The following is a 25552-nucleotide window of genomic DNA, read 5'->3' as shown; positions in this document are numbered from 1 at the left end:
TTGTAGATGTCTTGTGAGGTACATACCAAAAGGGGCGTTGTACTCTATAATGGGTCTAATGAGTGATGAGTAGAGGGAACAATGACCTCTTTTTCTGGATGAGAATCCTTTTGTGATGAGATGAGCCATGTAGAAGGATTTCCTGACCACTGTGGCAATGTGATTATCAAAGGAGAGACTACTGTCCACCTGTGTCCCAAGGTCTCTTATCACATTTTCGGCATTAAGTAGACTACCAGCTATGTGGTAGTTCATGGGTACAGAGTTTTTACCAAAGGGGATGACAATACACTTTTGGCATTGAGCTTCAGGCCATGGCTTTGACACCAGGTATCTGTCTCAGTGAGGCCCTTTTGTAGTTTGTCCACATCGTTAGGAGTTTTGATTATGGCTCCTAGTTTGCAGTTATCTGCAAACTTTGTTAGCCAAAGACCTTCTGTGTTGGCCTGCACTTCAGAGAAGTAGATACCAAACAGGAGAGGACCCAGGACTGAACCCTGTGGTACTCCGCTTGTCACTGGTCTGATGTCGGATTTGGAATCCGCTACTTTCACAGTGTGGGTTCTGTCAATGAGCCAGTTGGCAACCCATCAAGTGACATAGGGATTTATACCTAGTTTAGTGAGCTTATCTATAATTCCAGAGTGGGGGATTGTGTTGAAAGCCTTGGCGAGATCTAGATAAGCTGTGTGAACCATTTTACCCTCATCTATGGCTTTGGTGACAGCTTCAAAGAAGTCAATCAGGTTTAGGAGACATGATCTGCCTTTTACAAATCCAAACTGAGTAGGGTCCAGAGTTTGGAGATTACCAATGCCTTTGTTTATGAGTTCCACAATGATACGTTCCATGGCCTTGCAGACCAGGCTCGTCAGGCTAATGGGGTGGTAGTTCCCGGGGTCCGTCGTGGCTCCCCCTTTGTGGAGTGGGATAACTGCCATGGTGCGCCATTCAGTGGGTACAAAGCCTGAGGTGAGGCTATGATTGGACATGGTACTTAGGTATGGTGCCAGTTCATTCTGTAGTTCATGTAGAATGCAGCCTGGGATATTGTCAGGTCCCATGGATGATGTGTTCTTGGCTTTGGAGAGTGTGTTTTTTACCTGTGCAGCCATGATTATAGGAACTTTGCATTTTTCCGGTATAGAGATGGGCCCTCTAGGGGGTGAGAGGAGGGTAAAGTTAGCACTGAACCTATCTGCTAGGATGTTGGCAATATCAGTTGGTTCTGTATATTTAGTGCAATTATGCTGTAACTCAGAGCAGATCTGAGTGTTCCCATTTAGATTCTTGACATAGCTATAGAATGCTTTGTGGTTGTCTTTAGAGTCAGTGGCAATTTTGTTTTCGTAACTAGCTTTGGAGGATTTTATGAGGGATCTCAGCTTCTTACTGAGGTTGACCAGGGAGTTCTTCCAGTCATGGGATTTTACTCTTATCTCATGGGCAGGTGTATTGCCAGCATATGGAGCAACAAAATCAATCTGGGAACTGAGAAAACTGTCTAAACTTCTCGAAATAATGAGCAATGCAACCTTTTCCACTCTAGAATTGGTGACTGATGAACTGACTGCCATGAGAAATGTAGTGCTTCAAAACCACATGGCTCTTGACTTCACCCTAGCAGCGAGAGGAGGTACTTGCGCTTTAATCCAGGAGGAGTGCTGTTCATATATTCCTGACCACAAACATGAGATAGACAATCACCTTGAGGTAATTCAGCAGGTGTCGGGTATGACCAAGCCAGGACCAAATCCATTGACAGACTTTTTCCAGAGATTGTTTGGGGGGTGGGGCAGTATCCTAATGAACATCCTGATTGCCATCTGTGTAGGAATGATCCTGCTGGTCGTGTGTGTGTGTGCTGCTGCATCCCCTGCATGAAAGGACTGATTAAAGACTTTATAGACATGTCAGTTTCAGAAACCTTATACCGAGGTGCTGATCTTGAAGAATTGTTGAAATATTGAAAATGCTTTAATAAGTTTAAACTGAATGACTCTCTTAACTGCAAATCCTGAGTAGGAAGAGGTTAGGGGAAGAAAAAGACTGTTTATGCTTATTTTGAAAGTAGAATAAAAGTATTAAAAGGAGGAAATGTTAGAAAAATATGTATTAGTAATATGCATGCTTAATGCTTAGTGCATTCAAGGTTTAAAAGGGTTAATACATTTATTCTGTTCACACTGCATGAATCTGCACAGCTATTAGAAACTTAACAAGAAGCATTTGATTTCTGCTAATGTCAGCAAATAACAAGAAGCATTTCATTTCTACTAGTGTCATGAGACTTAACAAAGAGTTATTGATTTTCTGCTTATGCCATGAGAAAGTACACAGCTGTTAGAAGCTTTGATAAGGAGCACAAAGGCTGCTTGAAAGTATAAACCGTAGTCAGCATTACTTGTACCTAAGCTAGAAATGTACCTTGAATCTAGGCAAAATGTAACATATATATTAGAACTGCACAATTGAAGAATTGAAAGTTTGTGGTGGGCTAAAATAAGCCCCAAGGCCAGTTTGTTTTTCTCAAATGTTTTGCAAATCAGCAGTTATTCTCAACTAGTCAGCAATTAGTCTAGTAACATTTTCTGTAGAACAATACAGAAGGCTGTGTCTAACTACGTCAGCAATAGAAGTAACATTTCTGTGTAACATAGAAAGAACTGTATAAAAATGCCATACTAATTATTAATGGCAGACAAATCATTTTGCCTGCATGCTTTGTCTCCTTGCTGCATGTTAATAAAGGGTGCCATACCTGAACCTTACGTGAATTGGTCTTTGAAGTTTTTTCCTTTGACAGAAACTTATACCAAATTCTGGATCATCACACTTAAAATTGTGATTATAAAATAAATAGGTTCTTATCTTACTTATATTGTTGTAATATGGACATATTTTTAAGTAATTTATGTGGTTGCCTGCTGACATTCTGAGGACTAATATTAAAATTTGGAGCTCAAGTGCAAATTAGGGGGATATATACTACATCCAATGTTGCAATATCTAAGAGTGTTTCCCTACTCTAAGGTATAAAGATCTCAGAGTTGGCACATATAAATAGAAGGGGTGTAGGACTGTGACTCCACCCTATTGGTGCTGCAGAAAGAGTTAAGTCCTCTGGAAACATGCTTTTGCAATTTGGAACTTTTTAATTTGAATCAGTCTTTATTTTTGAAGTGTCATTCCTGTCACATTTGGGTCTTACAAATCTAATAGAAAAATTATTTATATATGCACATTTATGAATATTTGTACTCTTATATCGGGAACCTAATGATAATAATTGTTTAAGTTTTCCTATATCAGAGATTGTCACTATACAAAAGGAATGAGATATAAGCTATGGCACAGCTTACTTCCATATCTCAAAGAAACATCCACAGTCAGATGTAGAGAAACTTCACTAAAACAAGGGAGAGGCACTTCTAAGTAGTATTATGGTGCTGTCAATATAACATTAAAGGTACTTCCTGGATAATTAAGTGATGAAATTCTTATTTCCAGGCAGCAGTGAACACAAGCAGATAGACATACCCTACTTGTCAATGAATACCATTTGACTGCATTCGAATTGCTTGGTCACAACTGGTTGAGTTTGTTTTACATCATCAGTGACACCATGAGTCTGTCAGTACAGTGGGACTGCTGTTTTGTGTGCCTGTAAAGTAAATATGTATACATCAGAGGTATGGGGGTTCTAGGTGCATGTGAGCAGGTGATAGTTATAGCATGTTTTCAGTCAGTCGAGATCAAAGCTTTAATGAGTGATTCTGTCTTGATCATTTATTGCAAAAGGAGCAGCTAGTGTGGTACTCCAACTTTATCATTGATTTGTCCTGTACACTATTATGATGCAGATAAAGCTTCTCTATATAACACTTAACTAAAGTGTACAAAAATAAACCTACTAGGAAAGGGAACATTCTCGACTGAGTGCTAACCGTTGCAGGTGAGATGACAGAAACTGAAGTGAGAGAGCTTCACATAATTATTCAACAAACTCAAGACTCCTTTCATCTGTTGTCACACAACTTCCAAATCACTACCAACAGCCATGTTCAAAGTTACACGATTAATTGGTGATTGCCTTTGTCACTGGATGGTGCTCCACATCCAGGAAGTGCCAGTTATATTCTTTTTCTGATCCTTCTCAGACCTGTCCCTTTCACTTTTCACCTTTTCTCGATACATTCACAGCATTGTGTATATGACCAGTAATTCTGCTATTTTTATTAAAAGCATGTCGAATCCCCCATGCAAAAAAAGTAAGTAAATATTACCTGACAATCATGCTGAAGAGAGCAACCAACCTTGTGAACCACTGCATTATTTTTATCACAACCAGATGATTGTAGCTGTACACAGCAAATTATGTATAACTGCTGTGTGTGTGTGTGGGGGGGGCTGTCAATGGATGAAAATAACTTTTGTCATTTACTCAGTTTAAATAGTTTGGCTTTGTGGGACTGTTGGCATTTCTGTGTAATAACTTGGAATATTTTACTGTGACTAGTGATTGTGTCCATAATTATTTTTACCACAACCAGATATCTGAGGTGTATACAGTCAACAATGGGGTTATAATTGCTAGGTTTGGAGACTGCCTATGAAGAAAAGTGACAGGGATTGCCACTGTGAAAAATGACTGAGATATAAGCTTACCTGTCATGGTTGAATTAAGCAATCATTAGTCTGGCTTTGTAGGGCGTAGTGTGCATTTGGGTAAAGCAGGCTGGAATACTTTACTATGACCGTTTTTATAACAATCAGACATTTGAGGTGTACACAGTCAGGTGACTGTGATTGATATAGCCACTGGTGGAGTATAATGACAGCAGCTTGAATGGTCTTTTATTGTAGAAATGCTCTGAAGTTGGTAATTTTGTCATTATTGGTTAATAAAGTGTGTTTCACGTCTAGCTGGAAAAATGATCAAAACTACTCAAATATGAAGCAAGCACAAACAAAATTTGCTTTATTAAACAATAAATATGTCTTAAAACAATCTGGTAGGTAATGATAGAAGTCAATAGGGGCAGAATGCCACATAGGGGCTGTGGATAGAGGTGGGGTACCGTGAAAGTGTACTGTGTATATGTTGGTAGAGTCATACCACAATGTGTAACATGCACACAACTGCCTTCTCTACTATTTTTGTCTATCGTAGTTGTGCTACTGAATATAAGCCTTGGGATACCCTGTGATGCCAAGCTTCCCATTGATGCATATCACATGGCTTTAATGATGTACATAAATGTGATTCAGCTGCCATTTTTACTCCTGATTTTAACCTGGGAAATTATTATAGTTTCTCAAAGGGCTGAGTTTGGAAGGACTCTCACAGTGAAAAAGAAGCATGAATATTTTTCTTCACCTTCTGCATATGCACCTCTCGAAGCACTTGCTTTGGAAGTCAGGGGACTCATATGAGTGCTGTAAGTCCAGAGTGGATGCCTGACAATTATTTGCCAGATTGGTGAGTGATTCCATAGGCATCACCCTCTTCAGCAAGTAGTGCAGATACTGTTACATTAACCTGAAGAGACACAAACCTAATTTTCTTCTCTGCCAATGGGAAGACAAGGTTAGACAGAGACAGACTGAATAGTACAATAACTATGACTCCCTACTGATTATACTTACAAAATTAGGACATAGTTCTCAGTTAGAAGCGGTTTGTGATATCCATATGTATGCTGTATTCATTTCTTTTCTATCTGTTTTGTATCTTTCAGTTTGTGAAGAGACAACAGAGCAAAATCGCCAGTTAGAGGAAACTGGCATGACTGTCTAGATATCTGGATACATAATACTGTATCCTTTCCATATCTGTATATGTTTTCTTCACCTGCTTAGCACAGTATAACCCATTTTTGTAATGCTGTTAAATAATGTACCCATTCTGTATATTTCTGCTTTGCTTGTATGACTTATATCAATTGTGAATACATGTGCAACTATGCTACTGTCTTTACTACTGCCAGTTATTCCTGACAAGGCCATCATAATGCAGAATGTACTGATCTTGGGTGTAGCAATGCCATTAAGCGTTAGGTCTCCTTTAAAGTACTGTGGCAGTTTATATCATTCTGTGCTTTGTACCTTTATGATCACCATTAAGGTAATGCAACCTGCTCTTCTCTGCCTGACATGTAATATATTACTGCCCTTTCCACTGTCTGTCATTACGTCAGGTATGCACACCTGTTATTGCATGGCTGTGCAGATGTTGAATACTTGTATGCTCATAAATTTGTTGAGGTGCAGAATTACTGCAGGGTTTACATGCCCTTTCCATATTTCTGTTCATATTCTAAGGCATATGTGGAATGGTGCCACCCTTTGCCACACATACCAGCATTTGCCACACATTGTGTGATACCTGCTCTTATAATGTTACCTCCACAAGACTAAATAATTCATTTTCAATTATTGTTATTTCTTCCTTGCTTTGGCATCCACTGCGAGTGCGCACACACACACAGACACACACACACACACACACACACACACACACACACACACACACACACACACACACACATACACACACTAGCTGCCATTCATAAACAGTGGCACTGTCCTACATGGTGGTGATAGGGCATCTCCTATGGTATCTATAGATCAGAGTGTATGTGCTGTGTCTTTAAGAAGCATATCAATGACTAAACGTGCACGTATAAATACCAGGCATGTGCTACTCCCAGTGCCATTTTGAGAGTGCAGCCAGAGAGTAAGCATGTATGATTGCAGTAGTTAGTTTGTATATAAGTTACTTAAGTTAACGTCAGTAAACTTCTACGTGATGTGTTTGTATTTAATAAATCTGCTTGAACAGAACCCACGAAGACCCTTCTATTGTTTCCAAAGTAGGAGAGCAACATGGTGTCAGAAACAGGATTTCAGAGAATGATATTCAGAGCCATAAGGTGCAAGGATGACAGTGAAGGTAAACTAAGAGAAAAAAGCACAAAAAAGAGCCAGAAAAGAATCAAAGTTAATGAGAATTCACATGAACTGTTTATTTTGTAAAAAAGATAAAACGAAGCATTACAAGGGCACAAACCACATTATTAAACAAGCAGGAGGCACAAAAGGTTTATTAACTAAAGGAAATTATTAAAATTAAGGTATCTGACAAAACAATTATCAGAAAAGCAAAATGAGTAGGTTTAAAGCAAAACGGGCATGTTTAGAGTAAAAAAAGAGCAAAAGAAAAGTACAATGGGCATGAAAAGAGATTAAACGAAGAAAACGAATATAATAAGGGCAAAAGAGGCACATTAAGCATAAATAAATTAAGGCGACTGCTAAAAAAAAGAGCCAGAAAAGAATTAAATGTAATGAGAATTTGCACAAATTGCTTATTTTGTAAAAAAGATAAAATGAAGCATTACAAGGGCACAAATCACATTATTAAACAAGCAGACGGCACAAAAGGTTTATGCTCAGATGCTCGAAAGGGATAGCGAACAGGAATATAGGAAAGAGAGAGAGTTTTACAACCAGGGAAACCAATGGAAGGGGCTTGGAAATTGGGGGAGGGGCAGAACATATTATTGAACGGTGAAGTATTCCAAATAGTTCACTCACTTCATGGTTTCAACATTTACAATTATCCATCAAAAGAGATCAAGGAGGAATTTTGCACTCTCTTTTCAAACAGGTTAAAATTTGTTCCTACTCAAACACCTGATTTAGCTGAAGTTATGGTGGATATTCATTTATACACTAGAAAATTCAACTTTCAGGTATTGTTTCCTGACACTCAGGAAGGCTCTATTTCATACAAAAAAGATTGTTTAAAGAAAAATAACATGTATAATCCACCCGTACAGCCCTTAATAAGTATATTTGAGAAAGTGGTAAAAGAGGAAATTTATATATTATGGGCAGAGGAAAATATTTTTTCTCTAACTTGAATATACTTGAAAGAAAGTTGATGAAAGAACTGAGGGGTGATAGAACACTTAGGATCATGGCCCTGGACCAAGGAGGGGCAGTTGTGGTGTACAATACAGATGATTACATTAATAATATGCAGGAAATTTTATTTGATGAACAAAGTTACATTCAAGTATCTAGAAATCAAATAAATATTGCATACCAGAGGATAGACAGTTATCTTAAGGAATACTTATTGGAACAGAGAATCCCCATGGAAGTATACAATTTTCTGATCAATACCCACCCAAAGATTCCTGCTTTTTTCGGTATACCAAAATTTCACAAGAACATTGTCTCTCCTCCTTTCAGACCCATTGTAGCGGCCTGTGGGTCTAAAACTCACAACTTAGCGATGTTTGTTGATAAAACTTGCCAACATGTTTTAGATGGAATATTCCACATTTTAAAAGATGCTTGGGATTTTTTTTAGGTCAGTTAAAGCAGGGACTGGGGTCAGAAGTAGTCATATTTTGACTATTGACATCCAAGATTTATTTACTTGCATATCCAGAGTGGAGAGGATGGAATTTTATGAAGGCATATTATCTACATGTTCTAATTTGGACCCTGGACAACTTCAGCTTGTATGCGAAATTATGGCACATGTTTTAGATAATAACTACATGTTTTTTGAGGGGTAGTACTATCAACAAACAAAAGGAGTTGCCATGGGAGCGACCTGTGCCCCCTATAATGCAAATATAGTTTTGCTAGGGTGGGAACTGCAACATGTCTTTAGTAGTAGACACCATGAGTATATAAGTGTTCCCAGTCTATATTAGGGTAATTGGAAGTCACCTAGTATGATGGTGTTTTGTGATACATTATCCCCTCTAGTGTTTTCAGGAAGGCCATGGACAGGCACTGATCCCTTTGAATGACACCAGTGTTTAAGCCAATTGTTAAAGCTGATCATCTTTCAGGGTACCTGTCTGGGCTACATAATCAGAGAGCTCCTCAATGTCTCTTTTCAAGTACATATTTGAGATTCTTGGATGATATTTTTATTTTATGGAAGGGAAAACAGGAGGATATTCCACAGTTCATTGAATATATCAACAACAGTACTGATTTCTTAAGATTCACGTATGAGATTCAGGACCTTGAAACCAGTTACCTAGATGAAAAGGTCTCTTAAGATTCCTGGTGGTTTTAAATCTAACGTGTACCATAAGCCTACCTTTTGTAATAGCTATTTGCAGTATTACAGTCATCACCCTCAAAAACAGAAAAAAGTATAGTGAAAGGTCAGGCAATTAGAGTAGCCAGGATGACCTCAGAGAGGGAAGATGTAATTACAGGACTGGAACTGGTGAAGAACATGATCCTTGAAAGAGGGTATCCATCACATTTTACTGAACCTATTATAAAATAAATTTTTGATGAATGGGGAAAAAATACAAACCCCTTCTAAGTTGTGGGGATATTAGAACAGGACTTAGGGAAGAAAGTTTCAGGGACTGGTCAGAAAATGGTTTAAGAGAACTTGGAATTTATACTACCTCCAGTATAGAGAACAATAATTTCAGTAAGACATTCATCATCCAACATAGTCCCCTTTCTAATAGGATTAAACATATTTTATACTGAAATTGGGGAATACTTAAAATGAATAGTGAAATATGCAGAAAGGTGGGTGAAAAAACGATATTCTCCACAAACGCTGGTAAGAATATTAAGGTAAACTTAGAGAACTATAAACTGAGGCAGGTTCACACTAAGGAAAATACAAAGCCGTGTGGGCGGTGTTCCCAATGCGGATATATATTACAGGTTCTTCTGAAACCACACAAAAGACCAGTGAAAACAGCTCTACTTTCCAAAATAAGAATTTAATAAAAACCTTTTAGTTGTCTCTCCTCTCCTAGCGCCTCGGCTGCAAGCCTTTATAGAGTAAAAAAGTGAAGCTCACTCACACAGTCCTTTTATACAGCTGCCATATCAATTAACAATTCATTACATAATAAAATCAGTTCCTAATTGTTAAGCTAACAATTAACCCATGAAATTCTGCCAATTGCACTCTTTATTCATTCCTAAAGGCTGCAAAGTTTCATATTTCATTATTAAAATTGCTTCCTTTCTTCTTAAAATCTTTTTCAATACATTTTCATCTCCATGTCTGTTGTATACTTGTTCCAAAATTGTGACTTTCATATTGTCTATTATACCCCCATGTTCTAAATGAAAATGTTCTGCCACTGGGCTGCTCATCTTCCTATTTTTAACATCCCTAACATGTTCTTTTATTCTCTCAGCCAGACTTCTTTTAGTTTCCCCAATATAGCCTTTGCCACAAAAGCATTTTATAAGATATATAATCCCCCTGCTAGTGCAGTTAAATGTTCCTATAGTTTTAAAACTTTTCCCCTTAATATCTTCAGCTTCTCTGATTATGTAAGGGCATATTGCACACTTTCCACAAGGGAAAGTTACCTTCCTTGTTATTGCATATGCTAGCTTCTGTGTTGGTCTCTCAAACCTGCCTCTTACTAAAAAATCCTTCAAACTTCTCCCTCTCTGGAAAGAAATAGTAAGCTCAACATTCACCAAAGAAGGTACCTCCCTTCTTGTCTTGTTCCAACTATTTTTTATCATTTCATTAAATACTTTAGAAAAAAATAGTATATTTTGTGACAAAAAAACATTTTTGAACATTCTCCCTTGTAATTTGTAACTACATGCTGACTATTTTTGTCCTTGTTCCCATAATCTTGTTTTTTGCTACTTTTTCCAAATACTTTATTATAACTTAGTTTCACTTGATTTGGGTCATAACCTCTCTCCATGAATTTATTGCAAACCTTGTCACACTCTACTTCTGCTTCCCTAACATTGGTACATAACCTTTTGACTCAACATTTCCCCATATGGGATAGATTTCAATGTATGTTCTGGGTGGCAGCTGGTAGCATGTACCATCCTACTCATTTGTTCGAACTTCCTATATATTTTAGCTTGAATTTTTTTGCCTACTTGCCCCTTCAAATTTATGTCCAAATAATTGATTTCTTCTCCCATATGGATATCATCAAATTTGATTTTATATTCATTGTTGTTCAGATATTGTATAAATACCTTAGCTTCCTCTCTATCACCCTTACAAATAAAAATCAAATCGTCGATAAAACGAAAATATTGTATTACATGACCCCTGAAAAAACTATTTCTATAGACATGTTCCAACTCAAACAGTCCCATGTACAAATTGGCATACGCTGGGGCGAAGGCTGCCCCCATTGCAGTTCCCATTTTTTGTTTATATAATGTCCCATCAAATTCAAAAATGTTGTTAACTAAACAAAAATTTAATAACTCCATTATATACTGAGTCCTTGGTGACTCTTTCAAAAAATATTGCACAGCCCTCAAACCCAGTTCATGGGTAATACTGGTATAAAGACTAACTACATCCACTGTGATGAAAAACATGTCTTTTGTCCAGACTGTCTGTTTTATTTTATCCAGTAAATTATATGAATCCTTAATATATGATGTTAACTTGGATACCTCTCCTATTAATATTTCATGCAAAAGACTAGCCACCTTATGCATAAAGGAACCCTTTGCTGATACTATAGGGCGGCCTGGGGGACTGGTCAGAAAATGGTTTAAGAGAACTTGGAATTTATACTACCTCCAGTATAGAGAACAATAATTTCAGTAAGACATTCATCATCCAACATAGTCCCCTTTCTAATAGGATTAAACATATTTTATACTGAAATTGGGGAATACTTAAAATGAATAGTGAAATATACAGGAAGGTGGGTGAAAAACCCATATTCTCCACAAACGCTGGTAAAAATATTAAGGCAAACTTAGAGAACTATAAAGTGAGGCAGGTTCACACTAAGGAAAATACAAAGCCGTGCGGGCGGTGTTCCCAATGCGGATATATATTACAGGTTCCTTCTGTAACATTGAATAACACTTTAAGTAGTGTTTTGTACCTTAGAAAAGGGAACTGTTACATGAACAGAATAGTTTATATTGCACTTTGTAACACCTGCCCAGGGATTTACATTGAAAAAACCGAGAGGGCTTTAAAATGTAGAATCTACAAGCACTTTTATGAAATAAAAAACCAAAAGGAGACAAATGCCCTTTATAGACACAGTGTGGACTGTGTGGGATATAGAGGTTTTAAATTTGGAATCATAGACACGGTCAGTATTGATGTGAGGGGGGGGGGTGACTGGAAGAACTTATTGTGTAAAAAGGAATTAATGTGGCAGCTTAGGTTGGCCGCTAATTTCCCCCCCAGGTCTAAATGACTACTTATGTATTCATTCAGTATTAAAGGAAAAAGCTAACAAGATAATATAAAATACTTGAAATTATTTTATATCAAAGGAAATTTTATAAAACAACTTATCTCACACAGAAACAATGCTTTGTACTTTTTTAAAAATGCATATAGAGGATAAAAAACACGGCAAGTAGAAATTTGATTCAGAAAAAAATATTTAGGAGTACAAACTCACTATGAAATTATTTTAAGTTACATGTAAATTTGTGTATAAACCTTATTAGTGTTTGTCACTATGGTTGAATTGGTGCTGTTTCTTTAAAATAGGATGTGAGTTGATTATGTTATTAGAGCATTGATAAATTGCTTGTTAAGTAAGAGAGTTGTTCTGATCAAGTCAATTCATTGATGAAAGCACTCAATATTAAGTACTGTGTACTGGATTTCATACTGGATTTTAATCTGTTTTTAATAATTAAAAGGAGTTTTCTATGGTCCTTTTTTTTCAGTGGAAATGATTATGGTTTCTCGAAGGCCTGAGTTTGGAAGGAATCTCACAGTGAAGAAGAAACATGAGTATTTTTCTTCACCTTCTGCATATGTACCTCTCGGAGCACTTGCTTTGGAAGTCAGGGGACTCATATGAGGGCTGTAAGTCCAGAGTGGATGCCTGACAATTATTTGTTAGATTGGTGAGTGATTCCATAGGCATCACCCTCTTCAGCAAGTAGTGCAGATACTGTTACATTAACCTGAAGAGACACAAACCTAATTTTCTTCTCTGCCAATGGGAAGACAAGGTTAGACAGAGACAGCCTGAATAGTACAATAACTATGACTCCCTACTGATTAATACTTATAAAATTAGGACACAGTTCTCAGTTAGAAGCTGTTTATATCCATATGTATGCTGTATTCATTTCTTTTCTATCTGTTTTGTATCTTTCAGTTGTGAAGAGACAACAGAGCAAAATCACAAGTTAGAGGAAACAGGCATGACTGTCTAGGTATCTGGATACATAATACTGTATCCTTTCCATATCTGTATATGTTTTCTTCACCTGCTTAGCACAGTATAACCCATTTTTGTAATGCTGTTAAGTAATGTATCCATTCTGTATATTTCTGCTTTGCTTGTATGACTTATATCAGTTGTGAATACATTTGCAACTATGCTACTGTCTTTACTACTGCCAGTTATTCCTCACAAGGCCATCATAATGCAGAATGTACTGATCTTGGGTGTAGCCATGCCATTAAGGGTGTAGGTCTCCTTTAAAGTACTGTGACAGTTTATATAATTCTGTGCTTTGTACCTTTATGATCACCATTAAGGTAATGCACCCTACTCATCTCTGCCTGACATGTAATATATTACTAGTGCCCTTTTCACTGTCTATCGTTATGTCAGGTATGCATACCTGTTATTGCATGGCTGTGCAGATGTTGAATACTTGTACACATAAATTTGTCAAGGTGCAGAATTACTGCAGGGTTTACATGCCCTTTCCATATTTCTGTTCCTATTCTAAGGCATATGTGGAATGGTGCCACCCATACCAGCATTTGCCACATATTGTATGATACCTGCTCTTACAATGTTACCTCCACAAGACTAAATAATTCATTTTCGATTATTGTTATTTCTGCCTTGCTTTGGCATCCACTGCACGTGCGCTGCACGCACACACACACACACACACACACACACACACATACACACACTAGCTGCCATTCATAAACAGTGGCACTGTCCTACATGGTGGTGATAGGGCATCTCCTATGGTATCTATAGATCAGAGTGTATGTTCTGTGTCTTTAAGAAGCATATCAATGACTAAACGTGCATGTATAAATACCAGGCATGTGCTACTCCCAGTGCCATTTTGAGAGTGCAGCCAGAGAGTAAGCATGTATGATTGCAGTAGCTAGTTTGTATATAAGTTACTTAAGTTAACGTCAGTAAACTTCTACGTGTTGTGTTTGTATTTAATAAATCTGCTTGAACAGAACCCACGAAGAACCTTCTATTGTTTCCAAAGTAGGAGAGCAACATGGTGTCAGAAACAGGATTTCAGAGAATGATATTCAGAGCCATAAGGTGCAAGGATGACAGTGAAGGTAAACTAAGAGAAAAAAGCACAAAAAAGAGCCAGAAAAGAATCAAAGTTAATGAGAATTCACATGAACTGTTTATTTTGTAAAAAAGATAAAACGAAGCATTACAAGGGCACAAACCACATTATTAAACAAGCAGGAGGCACAAAAGGTTTATTAACTAAAGGAAATTATTAAAATTAAGATATCTGACAAAACAATTATCAGAAAAGCAAAATGAGTAAGTTTAAAGCAAAACGGGCATGTTTAGAGTAAAAAAAGAGCAAAAGAAAAGTACAATGGGCATTAAAAGAGATTAAACGAAGAAAACGAATATAATAAGGGCAAAAGGGGCACATTAAGCATAAATAAATTAAGGCGACTGCATGTTTTTGGCAAAGTGCTGTGTTTTGGCATAACTATGACTTTGTATTGTATCAAGGGCATAACTAATGTTATATCTCAAAGTGTATAAAAGTGCTTACAGTTTGTGCTTATTACTGTGCATGTATTTTGAAGAGTTTATTTGTGTGCAAACTATTTCGTGAAGTACAGTCAAAGTATAGGCATTTCAAAAAGTTTCATGTGCTGGGTGTGTCTATTTGCAAAGTTCCGCTATTACAGAGTGTTTCTTGCACTGTAAAGAGCTACCTAGCAACGTACCACCATTTTGGGGAAATTTCAGTGTGGTGTGTACAGTTTATTCGCAAAGTACAATTACTTCGAAATTATTTATTTATTTTACATTTGTTGACCGGGATAGTCCAACTGGATATATGTCCATTTTCAGTGGAGGCCCGGGGAGAAAAGCTCCAAAGAGACAAGTTAACAGACAAGCAGATAATTTCAGGATATATATTTTAAACTAGGCCCATTGGCCTTACAGAAAGGAATTAAGCATCAGAGAGGTACAGTTGATAACAAGTCTAAATGACAATATACAGAACAGATTAACACAGATAAGCCATCTTTCTTCAATTGTGGTATACAAGTTTTATGAGGATAAAACATGCAAGTTACAATAGTATAGATGAGATAAAAGTATTAGTCTGGTGAGGAACAGGGACATAGCCATTTTATGCTTAGGAAAGATTTGAGAGTTATTTTAAATTTAGAGAGGGATGCTTCAAGCGTTAAGGATGTAGGCAGAGAATTCCAGAGTATGGCTATATAAAAATAGAATATGGGGATTCACCAGCATGATTGTGAGATCTGGTAACTGCCAACAGAAATGTTATTGACTCTGAGCTTCTCTTGCCCAGTTTATTCACATTGTGCAGTTATTTGATATGTTTCTTATACTGATAAGAGGTGATTTCTTGCAATACAGTAATTTCAAGAGTATTATAATGCCCGAAAGACTTATTTCACAAAGTTCAGTTACACAAAGGCTTATTGTGCTATTGGGCAAAGTTACAAATACTGGCATAAATTTCTGACATACGTATATGTGTATGTGTTTTTGTGCTTATTTGCAAAACCCTTCACTGGTATGTGTTAATATGGCTGGCAGTTTTTGAAAACCCTAACCTCTTGTGTTTCATCACAATATTGCAGAGAATTGGAGCATATTTGAGCAAGAGTATGATATTTTTATACAAGCAGCTTATTCAGATAAAGATGCACGCACCAGGACATTAATTTTGCTAAACCTAGCTGGGTCAGAGGCCATAGAAAGAGAGCATTCATTTGTGTATGCACTAGCAGTATATAAGGGAGAAGGTGAAAATCATCATGTTGTTGTACAGGCTGAATCAAGGGAAGACCCCGAGTGTTTGAAACGCAAGTTCAGAGAAATGTGCAACCCCCAGACAAATATCACATTAGAGAGGCATTTGTTTTACATGAGAGATCAAAAACCAGGGGAAGCTTCTACAGCTTATATAACTGACCTAATAAACAAAGCCAAAATGTGTCGGTTTGGTGACTTAAAAGATGAGTTAATAAAGGACAGGCTCGTCTGTGGTATTAATAATGCTGCTATGAGAAAGATTTTGCTTTGTGACAGTGATTTAACATTGAATAAAGCTATTGAGATCTGTCAAATCCATGATGTGACAGAAAAACACACAAGTATGCTTGCAAGTGGCAAGAGCCTGGTTTCAGTAGGCTCCAGAGCAAATGTAGATAGCATGCAATGCGTGGCAAACAAAAAGGCCTAAGCACATGGCAACTATAGCCCCAGCTGGCTCACCAAGGAAACCACATAGTTTTCCAGCAAGTTCTAAGACTAGTTCAGTTAGAGGAACATGTTTCTCAGAGCAGTACAAGCACGAATCAGCAAAACCCAAGCCTAGATTTATTGTTAACTGTCGCAATTGTAGTGCCAGTCATGAATCCAAAAGAAAGACATGCTTAGCATTTGATCAGCAATGTCACAAGTGTAAAAAATGGAACAATTTTCAAAAGTTTTGCAAATCATGTAAACCCCACAGTTGTAAAGACAGGTCACACAAAAAAGCAAGTTGATTAAGTAGACTGCAATTCTGCTTTCTATGTAGATAGTGTATCAATAATTGGTGAGAGACTTGATGCAGTGAATTTACTGGCAAAGAGGGAAGCGTTTCATACAGTCCGGATCAATGGTAAAACCACAGAGCTTAAAGTAGACACTGGTTCAAAATGTAATGTTATATCAGCAGACACATTTGCTAAAGTGAGAACTAATGAGCAACCAAATGTGGCCAGTAATGCAAGCTTGTTGCTTATGGAGGTGAAGAAATTCAAAACGAGGGCTCAGTGATGCATTCATGTTATTTGGCCAAGAACTGTTACAACTTGTTATTATTCTATGTAGATCGACAAGTATGCTGATGTTTTCAATGATAAGTTGGGCAAACTTCCAGTTGTGTATTCCATGAAGTTAGACGTAGAGGTCACTGCAGTAGTCAGACCAGCAAGAAGAGTTCCAATAGCTATACAGGATATAAGGCTCAGTCGGATAAAATGGTGCAGCAAGGTGTAATTTGTTCAGTAACAGAACCAACTGAATGGGTGTCGTCTATGGTAGCCGTTCACAAAAAAGGCTCAGACGAAATCAAAATATATATTGACCCAAGAGATCTGAACAAAGCATTGAAGAGACTGCATCATCCAATGCGTACAGCAGAAGAGCTCACAGCTCTAATACGAAATGCCACTGTTTTTTCTGTCTTGGATGCAAAAAGTTAATTTTGGCAAGTGATGCTTGATTGCAAATCCTTATTACTAACCACTGATATCTTCGAGTGGGACAATCAATACTACTTAGTATTGGTAGACACTTATTTGAATTGGTTTGAGATTGACTTACTACCTAACCTAACATCCACTATTGTTATTACTAAGTTGAAACGTAATTTCTCAATCCATGGTAGTCCACACAAAGTTATTTCTGACAAGGGTACTCAATTTATTAGTCAGTTGTTTCAGGAATTTGCAAGAGAATGGGACTTAGTACATGTCACTAGTAGTCCTGAATATCCACAGTCAAATGGTCTAGCTGAATGTGCAGTGCAGAGTGCAAAGCAATTACTTGAGAGGCCAAAGCATGACAATACCGATTTCTTTTTGAATTTACTTAATCTCAGAAACATACCCTGTGACAATATACTTGGATCACCTGCTCAAAGACTTCTATCCAGGCAAACCAGAATGATGCTACCTATTAGTTCCAGTTTACTGTGGCCTAAAGCTATGAACAACAAAACCATCAAGGCTCAATTATTCAAGAAGCATTCTATCCAGAAGTCTAGTTATGATAAATTGAGCAGATTTCTTCGTCTGTTGAGGGAAGGAGAGACAGTGAGGATACAAACGCAGCAGGTTTCGACTGGATTGGTCAAGTTGCAGGCATATGTACAGAGCTGAGATCCTACCTTGTAGAATCTGAGGGTGTGTGGAGTATAGGAGAAATTGCAGGCATCTACTTCCTGTACCAGAATCATCATCGCAGCATTGTTCTTGTGATACAGACTCTGGATCTCAGAGCAAACCAGACATTGTTCCCATCCTAGGGTGTGTTTTAACCTCTACTTCCATTCCTGAAGATGTTCCAAATACTTCTAAGAAGGTTGAGCATCCTGTAGAGACAGCTCCAGTTGCTAAACCTAATTCCCAGTTTTATGTCACATGATATGGTCGAATATCCAGGCCCACTGTGAAATACACAGCAACATGGACATATAGTCTTTTATAATTGCATGCCAAAGAACTACTTGTAATATCTGCATGCCAAATAGATTCATAACATTGCACAATCTATTTCTCAAAGAGGGAGGATGTAGATCAGAGTGTATGTGCTGTATCTTTAAGAAGCATATCAAGGACTGAGTGTGCACATATAAATACTGGGCACGTGCTATTCCCAGTGCCATTTTGAGAGTGCAGCCAGAGAGTGAGCATGTATGACTGCAGTAGTTAGTCTGTATATAAGTTACTTAAGTTAGTCAGTAAACATCTATCGTGATGTGTTTTTGTATAATAAAGCTGTTTGACCAGAACCCATGAAGACTCTTCTATTGTGTCCAAAGTAGGAGAGCGATAGTATCCCACACCATTATCCCCCAGTCCTGTCATAAGCATTCCCTAGACATATGCATCACCATTGCCCTGCTGACTGCATCCATAAGAGCAGCACACCTTACTGATCATTGCTATTTTTGTCCTCTTCCCTTTATCTTTCTCTCTCTCATATCCTTCATTTTATCATTTGTTCTTTTTTTGTTTTAGTCCTCTCCATTTAGTTTTTGTTTACCCTACGTGCATAGCTTGGAGCCATCTTTAAATCGAAACTCTTCCCTGCTGGATTTAACTACTGTGGTGTCCTAGATGAGTCTATGTCTCTAAATTTACTCTACCTACCAGCTACTTAGAGTTATACTGCAACAGTGTGCTGATTCCTGTTCTCTGGACCTATCTGCAAGCTGCCTCTCAGTTAAACAGGATACTTTAAAAGTTTATCTTCTGGTGTCTTACAAGCACCCTGTGTAGGTTTACATTTAAATATCTTTGTATTCCTGACACTTTTGTACTTTGTACAATATCATTCTGAGACTTGCACTCTAGGACCTGCACCCTCCCCCTGCATTTTCCTTGCAGGACTTTAAATCTTTATTTCTACTTGGGTTTATGCTGACTTACTCTCTGCTTAACATACAAGGCCATGTCAAACCCTGAGCTGTTGGACATGCTCCACTTAAAGAAATCCCAATTCCTCAGAGCCACACACTCCAGGGAACTAAACCTTGTCATCACAATGAACAGAACATGCTGGAGGGATAGGTTCCTGACCCAGAGACTCCCCATACTCTGGAACAGACTGCCCATCCATGTCAAGCAGAGCGCCTCATTGGCCCTCTTCAAAAGGAACCTTGATGATTGGATGGGAGATAGGAAATTCACCCCGGGGATCATGTCAGTCACCCTGCTAGTCAGGGGTCCAGAGAAGTAAATATTGTGGGAAGAAATATCCAGGGAATTGTTATGGCTAGGCTTGCATAGGCCCTAGAGCCGATAGCCTAGTACCAACCTATGAACCTATGAACCATTAACATTACTCTGCAAAGAACAGTATATGTGTTCAACTTTCCTTATATGTAGGGTAGCACACACTCAGTCAGACCAACGCTGTCCCCACCTGAAACCCTTTTCAGCCAACCCCACCTTTACACCCACTGCCTAATAATTTCCTTTACAGTCATTCCCAGTGGAAAAGTTTGAATTTGGCTACAGAAATCAAGTATAGCCCAAATAGACTATATTTACCACTTACCCTGCAATCCTTGCCAAAGGGTTTAGCCCGCTCCGTTCGCTCTGCTCACTCCGCTCCCCTCCCTACCCCCAAATCCCTCCCATGCCAGCTGTACTCAAATTTAATCTAGCAAAAGACCACTCCCACTAATATCCAACCAATCAACTCATACCTCCCATAATTTCCACCTCTCTACTCCTCCTTCCTACTTATTATACATCCTAATCCCAACACAGTCATGTCACTAACTACTACAATTATAATCCTTTGCTGCACTATTCTAGCATTTACTACATCTTACGAAGACATTTCAGTCAATTCTCCCAACCACTTCCATTGCACTCTGTCAGCTACCCCTCTCAAATTCCCACCACACAATTTCACTACACCAACCCCAAAATGCCTCCTTCCACCACATCTACCTAATTACCAGGCCTGCACCTCATCTGAATGCAAATTATTCTTAAAATACCACAAGCATTTCATTGCATATATAAAACATATCCTCCGCATTCTCTCTAAACTTACTGTCAGTGGAGACATGCACCCTAACCCTGGCCCCAATTTCTCCAACCTCTCCACAAAACCCCCCTTCAAATAACTCCCCTATCACCCAAATCACACTTAATAAAAAGCCAACAGACCCCCTCATTATGTCTCTTAACATCAGAAGCATCTGTAACAAAATCCAAGACCTCCAGGCATGCATACACCTGTATTCCCCTGACATCCTTATCCTAACCAAATCTTGGTTTAAACCTCACATCAAAAGTGAAGAAATACTCCCACCTGGATATAACATCCTCCGCAAGGACAGAATATCCAGAAAAGGAGGAGGAGTGGCATTGATGTATAAACATCACCTCAATATCCAAATTCTCACCCAGTCAGCTCCCCAGCTTGACAAGGAAGAAATCCTCTATGTTGTTTGTTTGTTTGTTTGTCTTTCGGCTTTTCCCGGTTAGGGGTCGCCACAGCGGAACTCCGGTCCACTAATGATTGGCAGTTGTTTTTTATGGTGTTGAGTTGCCAGCCTGATGCCCAACCTTCAATGAAGGCATGCCCATTCAACGCATATCTTTCGAACGCCCACTTGACCGCGGGAGGACATACAGACTCCACACAGACTCCACACAGAAGGCACTCCCAACCCAAGCCGAGAATCAAATGGGAGAACCTCTTGCTGTGAGGCAACAACGCTACCACTGCATCCTCTATGCTATCCTAAAATTAAATCCTAAGAAAGCAATCAACTTAATAGGCTGCTACTTCCCTTCCAGGCCAAAATATACCCCCCCCCTTGAAAACCTATTAAACTGGGCCAATCTCTCCCTACTCCAAGAAACCATCATACTCAGTGACTTTAACATCAACTAGTTATCCTGCAATAGTAAACCCTCAGCACTCCACCTAGATCTCCATGGCTTCTCACAGCTTATACAATCCCCAATCAGGATAAATAAAAACCCCAATAATCACACCATTCTTGACTGGACCCTAGTCAACAAAGATCCTCACTCTTACCTGGCAGGCTCCTTAGCTGACTCCCTAAGTGACCACTCCCCAACCTTCCTACTAAAACACCACATAAATAGCAGCAAACCCATTCTCCACCAACATATTCGCTACAAAGCTAAATTCATCTTCAGCTCCTTCACCACCTCCCTACAAAATATAAACTGGTCACCCCTGAAATACCTCAGCCTAGATGAAGCAGTCCACTACTTTAACAGCACTTTCCTCAACATCCTTAACTCCCATGCCCCCCAAAGATGCACCAAAATCCAAACTAAAAAATCCCCCTGGCTACAAAAAAACACCAAAGACCTTATGAAATCCAGGGATAAAATATAGGAACAATGGCACACAACCAAAAACCCCTCAGATAGGCAACTATTCCTTGAACTACGTAACAAAGTCAAAAAGCAAGTAAAAGCAGACAAAGCCCTTTTCTATCAGACATTCCTAAACTCCTCCCAAAACAACCCAAAGCAATTCTGATCCACAATTAACTCTATCCCCTGCTCAGGGAAGGTAAACACCCCCCCACCAACCACCCCTCTCTCCACCTGTAGCATAGCTGACTCTTTCAACAAACATTTAACAGAGACCATTCTATCTCTAACTAAAAACACTTCCCTACATCAATACCCCCCACACCCAAACCAACTCCACCCCTCCTTCCCTTCTTCCTTTCCACAGTAACCACCTCCAACATAAAAAAACTACTGACAAAACTTAAACCCACAAGACTAGCAGCTGACAACCTGCCCACAGAATACCTAAAAATAGCAGCTGATGTTTTAGCTTATCCCATCTCCATATTAATCAACTGCTCCATATCTGAGTCCTATGTGCCAACCTTATGGAAAATATCCCACATCATACCCCTACACAAAGGTGGCCCCTCAACAGACATCTCCAACTACAGCCCCATTGCCATCCTCTCGCCTCTCTCCAAGATACTCAAAAAATGCTTCAACTCACAGATCTCCAATTATCTCCTAGACAATAATCTCCTCTCCTACACACAGCATGGTTTCAAACCACACCATAGAACCACAACTGCTCTGCTCTCCTTCACGAACACCATTCTCCAACATAAAAACAATGGCCTTTTCTCCTCTGCTGTATTTCTTGACCTATCAAAGGCTTTTGATATTGTATCACATGATCTTCTACTCTCTGCACTCTCCAACCTCTCCTTTTCCATACCTGCCATCAGTTGGTTCCAGAACTATCTATACGGCCGCCAGCAGTCAGTTGTCTGGCACAACGATCTATCCCTTCACCTCCCTGTTACTCTTGGGGTTCCCCAAGGCTCCATCCTTGGCCCCTTGCTTTTCTCCATTTTTACCAATGACCTGTACACCGCCACCAAACATGCCTCCCTCATACAGTATGCAGATGACGCCACTCTCATCTGCTCGGCTCCAACTCTAACAGAACTACAACAGATCACTCAAGCATCTTTCTCTTCTATTGAAAGTTGGCTATTAAATGCTCAACTCCTCCTCAACTCAAATAAGACCAAACTCTTCATCTTTCAACCCTCAAAATCTACCCCGAACATCCCCCATTTCAACATACTTGCTAAAGATAACACTTCCATCTCACCAACAGCCCACACTAAGCTACTTGGTGTACAGATTGACAACAAACTCAAATTTGACGCTCACATATCACTCACAATAAAAAAAGTCCACAAAAAACTGGGTGCCTTGTATAGAAACCAACAATACCTAACCAAACCAGCCAGAATCTCTACCGCAACTTCCCAACTAATCTCAGCCCTACTCTATGCATCACCCATATTCACAAATCTTTGACAATCAGACCTAAAGAAACTCAAAGCCTGCTACAATAAAATTGCAAAATTTGCATCAGGGGACTCCCACCGCAGTCACCACTGTGTCTCCCTTAGAAACCTACACTGGCTTGAGCTCCCTCAACTCCTACACCTAACCCAACTTACCTTTGCTCATAAACTTGTAAATCACCCTCTTAAAATTCCCTCACTTCATACACTTCTCCAGTCCTACCAATCCTCCAGACCCCTTTGCTCCTGCAACAAAAATCTACTCCAAGTCACCAAACCCAACAACTCTGCAGGGAAAGCGCTATTCTCCTACTCTATATCCAAAATACCCTCCCTTCCAGCAGTCTCTTCAAAAATGCTCTAAAAGCACACCTAAAATCTCACTGACTATGTCCTTGTCCATACCCCAACTAACCCCCCCTTTCTCCTGTACCACTAATTAGCTGTCAGCTCTACTATTAGCTGTCAACAGGTTATCAGTATTTCATATCCTTTAACTAGCAGATGATTGCAGTACAATGTTTACTCTTTTATATATGTGAGAAATTAATACTACTAGGCAAATGTCTTGCACCTTATATTATTATTATACTCTGACATATGTCATTACCTGTCAGACTGTGTCATTGCTATAAATAAGCTGTTTTTTTTTCCTCTGAAATGCTAGATTATACTCTTATATTATGTGAAATTTTGCTTGTCTGAATATATGGAGCCTTCCTTGTGATATTATACTCTGACATATAGGTCATTTCTCCTGTTGGACTATAATTGTACTGTTTCCTTTTTCATCAGATATGCTAGATTGTACTCTTATATTATGTAAATCTCATATGTCTGAATATATGGAGCTTTTCTCCCCGGGCCTCTGCTGAAAATGGGCATATACCCAGTCGGACTTTCCCGGTCAACAAATGTAAAATAAAATAAAAAATAAATAAATTTATTCTGCAGTCTCATCCATGCAGTAGAATGGGGTATGGCATCATTCACCATGCCCTGTGCATGCCTCACCACCACCTGTTGGGTCCCTAGTAGTCTCCAGGCTGACTTTTCTGAAGACTAATGAAAGTTATCCTGTTGGAGGTGAGTAGTAGGACTCAGTGGTGACCCCTGGTGCTGCTTTTCTAGAAGGGGTGTAGGCTGTTCATCAGGAAGCAGCATTGGGGGGTTTCCTTCGGTTACTCGTTGAGGGGTACACAGGCTGGAGACCTTGATTGGCACCCTGGAGCACATTCTCATATGACTGGCAGAGTCACATAGCTGTAAGTCCCTGACCATCAGGCCACCAGTTGCTTGGTCTAGCCATAATGACAATGATGGAAGTAACTGACTTCTGATTAGGTTCACATCTGTTTCAGCTTAGCAGGTAATTATCACCCTTTTCTCTCCCTCATCATGATGCTTCACTTTCCTGTGTGTCACATGCCCTCCCCAATACGTTGTCTAGTCCTCTTCATCACCATTTGTCTTTCATCTGTCTGTCTGCATGTCTCTATTATGGGTCCCATTTTGTATCAGCACCACCCATCAGTTTGTGTCAATATTAGATGTTTGTGTGTCTGCCCCTGCTGACTTCCCTATACCATCCTTCCTACCCACATCATCCTCCTGCTTCCATCCTCATCTACTCTTCTTCTCTAAATATAAAAAGGGTGTCTGTCCCAAAAAAAATAAATTATCCTCCTTCACCTACCCCTGCCATTTTCCACTTCCCATTGTCCTTCTGTGTAGTCCTATGTTTGCTCTTCTCTCTTTCTGACTGTCCTAGTACCTCGTTTCTTTCCCATTTATAAAATAAACAAAGTAGGCAGTTTGCTGTGTAGCCCCTGTATGGGTTCTCAGCTGTTCCTGTTTTGCATGCACTTCATTGCACATCTAGGTTCATAGGTTCATAGGTTCATACTAGGCTATCTGCCCGAGGGCATTTACAAGCCTAGCCCATAGTTTTGTGGCTTACGCCACCCCTTTAGTATGGGGAACTATACCCATTATTTTGCTGTGCCTCTGTCGAGCAGTGACACTGAGGTAATCCCTGGGGTATATCTGCGATCTCCCATCCATTGGTCAAGATTTCTCTTGAACAAGGCCAGCGAGGTGCTCTGCCTCACATATACCGGGATTTTATTCCACAGCATAGGGAGTCTTTGGGTGATGAATCTATCCCTCCAGCACGCCCTATTAATAGCCGTGTCGAGGT

This window comes from Protopterus annectens, chromosome 1.part2, assembly GCF_019279795.1.
Source record: "Protopterus annectens isolate FY-2018-M chromosome 1.part2, PAN1.0, whole genome shotgun sequence".
NCBI classification, from domain to species: Eukaryota; Metazoa; Chordata; order Ceratodontiformes; family Protopteridae; genus Protopterus; species Protopterus annectens.
This window is presented reverse-complemented; position numbering follows the sequence as displayed.